Source organism: Macrobrachium nipponense, chromosome 28 (genome assembly GCF_015104395.2).
Source record: "Macrobrachium nipponense isolate FS-2020 chromosome 28, ASM1510439v2, whole genome shotgun sequence".
Lineage (NCBI taxonomy): Eukaryota > Metazoa > Arthropoda > Malacostraca > Decapoda > Palaemonidae > Macrobrachium > Macrobrachium nipponense.
Window position 1 is genome coordinate 31,092,003 of NC_087217.1, and position 5,902 is coordinate 31,097,904.

A 5,902-nucleotide genomic window follows, 5' to 3' on the forward strand; every position below is an offset into this window, starting at 1 on the left:
CATAATGGAACACAATAAATTGATAAACGACCTCTTCAACAACAACAAAAGATACAAGGTTGAGCTCCCAGAATACCTCCTTAGTGTACAATATCCGTTTCCAACCCTAGACATTTAATTAATTGTTGGCTATTGGGTTGGCAACTATCCACTTTTCTTCTACTAAACAATCTTCTTTTCTCCTCCATTTTCTGCTACCTCAAGTTTAACGATCAAAATTTTTCATCTATTACTCAAACTACTGCTTCTGTGTTGCTGTTCCTAACATTTACATATTTTCGTTTTCCTTCATCATTCTCCACCATTATAGCGATCGATGCTCTCTTTCTTTCCTCGAGTAATGAAAAATGGCATTTTAACTCCATAGAATTTTTTAAAAAATTTTCTCCAATGATAATTATTTAAATTTTTTCCTTACTGGCTATCTCTGACTCGCCAGTACTCTCTGTTATCGATCTTTTTCTTCTACTGATGGGTTCCTTGGGGATCAAAGGGGTTTGTAATCTCGACTGTTAATTAACCTTTCATTTTAGTTTTTCATGCATATCTTTTCACTTTCACGTCCATATTTATCGTAATAAAGGGCATATTCATATCCTTAAATCTCACCATTCACCTACAAAATATTCAAAATGACCTATGGGCTGCTCTATGAGCAAGAGCCTGTGCTGGCATAAGGCCAGCTCAATCAAAACCAACCAACATATTGTGGTGGAATCACAAGCTAAAAAAAACAAAAGCGAGCAAGACCCCCCACATTTACTTAAAACAATCGGGCTGCCAAAATTACCCTTGGCCCCACTTTTCCCTTTACGTTACTTTTAAGTGCAGGACATTTGCTTCAACGAAAACTACAGAAAAGAATTTCACACTCTCGTACTTATCACACATGACTGTCTTCAAGGCAAGAAGCTGTCTTGTCCGCTGTATAAGGTCAATGAGACACAACAACCGCTAAGAATCACAACACAAAACAACCAACAGAGTACTTCAACCATACAATAACTCAACAGCACAACAAATCACTGCCCAGACGTCAAAACAACAACCTTACATGTCCATATACAACCACTCACAAACAACACCAAGAAATCACAACAGCTCACCAACAACAGCTCACAACTACAACTGATATACAACTCAACAGAAACTCACAAGCTCATCAACCTTCCAACACACAAGCACAACAAATTGAACAACTCTAAGCATATGACCTCAACAGCAAATCAAACATTTCAACCCAGAAACACAACACAACTTACCATTAACAATATCTAAGACTGCTGCCAAAAAAGACTGTCCAGTACAGACACTGAACCAAGACTCACTCTGTCAACTGTGCCAGCAGACAACCTAAAACAATCACCCAACAACAAACCACTTATGCTCTTTCTCCCTCTCTCTCGATAGCTCGCTCACTCACACTCTCAGAAAAACACATACGCACTTACACACTACCATGCAGCAACACCAAACATGAACGAAAACATTTAAACTCAATTATTTCCGACAACCACAAATAACTCAGCAACACTCTCACTCATTCTCTCGTGCAACCCTTGAAGACGTTGTCAAATGCAACTATCATATCACTCCTTCATATTACCTCCCCTGTTACATTTAACACTGTCTCCTTACACTAAATTGCTTGGATGCAGGGCCCCTGGATCTTGTTTGAGGACCCTCATACACTCTCAGTAACATCGCCATTCACTTCTTCCAAACCACTCTCATTCAGATTCCCATTATCACCCTCACTACTATCTTCCCAAATCTTGTTCACTACCTTATCTACACCTTCTAGCTCTTGTCCCAATATCTCCCTTATTTCTGCTGCCAAACCATTACGTGACAGTATGGATGAAACTTTGCAAGGGTTTCACAGAAGTATGGATGAACTAATCCATACTTCTGTGAAACCCTTGCAAAGTTTCATCCATACTATCAACTTCCTTACTACTCGGTTCCCTTCCCACTGAAATTTCACTTATCCCTGTCAATTCGAACCCACACACACTACAAGTACTAGTAATTCCCTCAAAGTCATCCGTATTACACACCTTATCAACAGTTTGTACTTTAACACTAACACCCTTATCATGCATTTCACGCTTCTTCCTTCTATTCCCTTTCTCTATATGCTTCCGCTTTGTTCCATATTCTACCAACACTAACTGTCGATCTCCCAGACCCATTTGTTCACTGACACTTGGCTCATACTTATTAACCCTGGCTAGGTTTCGCTATATTGGTACCCCATTAAAGGTGTGTGCGGGTCGAGATTGACCCAAGCGTCTAGAAAAATTTGCCAAAAATACTTAACTTCATTTTTGCTGTACATTTTAGTTTCTAAAATCAATTTCAACATTCACAAACACTACTGAAAAGATCAATAATACCCATCTACAAATAATATATTTATTACAAATATTTTTTAAAAATAAGCATATACAAAATAATTACAAAAATATTTACAAAAAATACAAAATTAGCTACATATACACAAAAATTGGGGGAAATCTTCCTGAAACCACTATTTGCAATATGTGATTGCCAGAAAAGATGTCTGACCCATAGAGGTCAAAATCTGAAAAGAAAAAACAAATTAAAATTTTTTTGGCAAAAAAAAAGAAAAAGTCAAAATTTCACAAATTTTTTTTGGTACTTAAAGGAAATAGGAAGTGGCTATTTTTTTTATAGAATAAAGACATATTATCCTAAAACAGAATTATGTAAAAATAGTTGGACAAAGATGATACTTTCTGTTATATCAGGGGTCAAATCTAAGGGTAATTTTTTTTACCTATTTTCACCATGAAAATTTCTTATAAAAATCATAGTAATTATTATAAGATATGATATTTATGCATGAAAATCTACCAGAATATCATTAATTAACGAGAATATATAGCAATATGGCAACTTATCTCTTGGTTCTGCCAACAAAATGGCCGTAGCTGACACCTACTCTGAGCACCTCAGCAGCGTGGTTGGTATGGTATTAGCGTTCCACCTTGGTGATCACGGGTACAATTCTCGGCCATTCCATTGAGAAGTGAGAGATGTGTATTTCTGGTGATAGAAGTTCACTGTCGACATGGTTCGGAAGTCAAGTAAAGCCGTTGGTCCCGTTGCTGAATAACCACTGGTTCCATGCAACGTAAAAGCACCATACAAACAAACAAACAGACACCTACTCTGACGGCCACATCTACCACCTGAAATGGAGGAATGGAATGTAAATTTCAATGTGTTATTTACTAATCTAATTATGCGTGGATTTGCATAAAACTATTATGGTGGCTTGCTGGATGCATGAATATTGTTTGGCAGCCATGAAAATTTCTTATAAACATCATTGTAATTAGTATAAAATATGATATTGATGCATGAAAATCTACCATAATATCACAAATTCTATCAAGAGCAAGAATGTATAGCGATATGGCAACTTACCTTTTGGATATATACACTAAATGGCCCCCAACCACGACAAGTGCGATGGCTACATCTACCCCTTGAAATGGAGGAATGAAATGTAAATTTTAATGTGTTATTTACTTATCTAATTATGCGTGGATTTGCATAAAACTATTAAGGTGGCTTGCTAGATGTTTGAACATTATTTTACAGCCATAAAAAAGATCTGACCCAAAACATTTGTTGACCTCCTCGTTTCACCAGGAAAATTTCATATAAACATCGTTGTAATTAGTATAACATATGATATTTATGCATGGAAATCTACCAGAATATCACAAATTCTATAGAGAACAAAAATATATAGCGATATGGCAACTTACCTTTCGGATATATACATTAAATGGCCCCTGACCACGACAAGTGCGACTGCGCCACATCTACCACCGGATATGGAGGAATGAAATGTAAATTTCAATGTGTTATTTACTTATCTAATTATGTATGGCTTGCTGGATGTTTGAAGATTAATTTGCAGCCATAAAAAAAATCTGACCCAAAAAACTTACTCCAATGTAAAGGTCATTTGTTGACCTCCTCATTTCACCAGGAAAATTTCTTATAAACATCGTTGTTGTAATTAGTATAAAATATGATTTTTGTACACGGAAATATACCAGAATATCACATTCTATAGAAAACATGAATATATAGAGATGTGGCAACTTAACTTTCGGACAAATACACAAAATGGCCCCCAACCACGCCAAGTGCGACGGCCAAATTTGCTACCTGAAATGGAAGAAGGGTATGTCAATTTCGAGGTGTTATTTAGTTATCTAATTATTCGTGGATTTGCATGAAACTTTTATGGTGGCTTTCTTGACGTTTGAACATTATTTTTCAGCTATAAAAAATATCTGACCAAAAAATTTTTTTTTCAAAAAGGGAATAATTTCGAAAATTTTGAAATAATGTCGACAAAAATATAAAAAAAAATTATTGCAATAATTTAGGTAAACCATTTATTATATATATTTTGCAAAAATAAAATTATAGTATTTATGCAAAAAAGTAGTAAAAAAAAAAGTTTCATGGTGTAACTTACCTACATAGAAGACATGTATTTCGGACACAAGATAGTTTTATGCTGTAGGCAGACAGGCCCGTTGTAACGCACACGTCTTGCTTGTCTTGCGGTCTTCTCTAGATGGGCAGCTTGAGGGTAGGCTCCACTTTGGAGGGGTGCCGATCGTAAGAGATCGTAAAAATATTTGCCAAAAATACACTAATCAAGACAGGCTAATGAATTTATCAGGCATTATTTGCACTATAATAACGCATATTCTCTGTGAGTTTTATCATCCTACAGGGAAAATAAATGATTTTATGAAAAAAAATGTGAAATTCAGGGCCCCTTGTATTGAAGGTTATTTGATGATCGGTGAGAAACTACAGTCTTGAATAGAAATTCGGTCTGACAGAATGTTTGTACTATATCCCCCTAGAACATGCACATAAAGTATTATCAAAATAGAACAGTAAGTAAGCACGTAATAACAAAAAAAAGAGCAACAACTTCAGGCAAGTTCAGCGAAAGCCCCGCCGAAAAATAAGGCTATAGTTAGGAAGAAATATTCATAAAAATTTTCAAACCTCGATTTAGGGACAAAACCTTCGGAGAGATTGTAGTTATTATGTCACTTGATAGCCTAAAACATCTAAAAATTATATTATGTAGGACAATCAAAGAAAAACCCCCCACACCCCCTTCCCGAAAAAAACAAAAACCAAACCCAGACGAAAAAAGCGAAAAAAGCGATTTTTTCTGAGGACAAGAAACTTGAAAAATTTGTTTAGATACCCCTAGAAAATGGTTTTCTGAGATGAAACTACTCGTAGAAAACGTAGAAAAGACATCGACCAATTTAGAGGGATACTATACTATTTTTTTATATATTTGCGATTTCCATATTATCGGCTGCGCTTTCGCTTCAGTTGTTGCTCTCTTTTTTTTTTTTGTTACGTGCATTATTTACTGTTATATTTTGATAATAATTTGTGCATGTTCCAATGGGATATACCAACATTCTGTCAGACCGAATTTCTATTCAAGACTGTAGTTTCTCACCGATCACCAAATGACCTCAGTACATTTTTTTTCTTAAATCATTTTTTTTTTCTTAAAATCATTTTTTTTCTTAAAACATCATTTATTTTCCCTGTAGGATGATAAAACTGACAGAGATGCGTTATTATAGTGCTAATAATGCCTGATAATCATTAGCCTGTCTTGATTAGTGTATTTTTGGCAAATATTTTTACGATCGGCACCCTCCAAAGTGGAGCCTACCCTTTTTTGCGTGCCCAACGGCAGGAAGAGGTCTATATCCCACAAGTTGGTCAACATATAATACCGATGACTTACTAGGTGAGCACAAAATTCAATGGCGAGCTTCTTGAGGAACCTTCGCATTGTCAT

General features: G+C 35.6%; 1 long non-coding RNA gene across 1 annotated transcript; it reads right to left on the minus strand.

Annotated features, from left to right (window-relative positions):
• Positions 1-2,449: 2,449 nt before the first annotated feature.
• On the minus strand, positions 2,450-5,144 carry LOC135201312 (uncharacterized). Its single transcript, XR_010311488.1, has 5 exons — positions 4,529-5,144; positions 3,804-4,212; positions 3,457-3,517; positions 2,969-3,218; positions 2,450-2,587 (listed from the first exon to the last, which is right to left on the minus strand). It is a non-coding gene; the product is annotated as an uncharacterized LOC135201312 (long non-coding RNA).
• Positions 5,145-5,902: the final 758 nt, after the last annotated feature.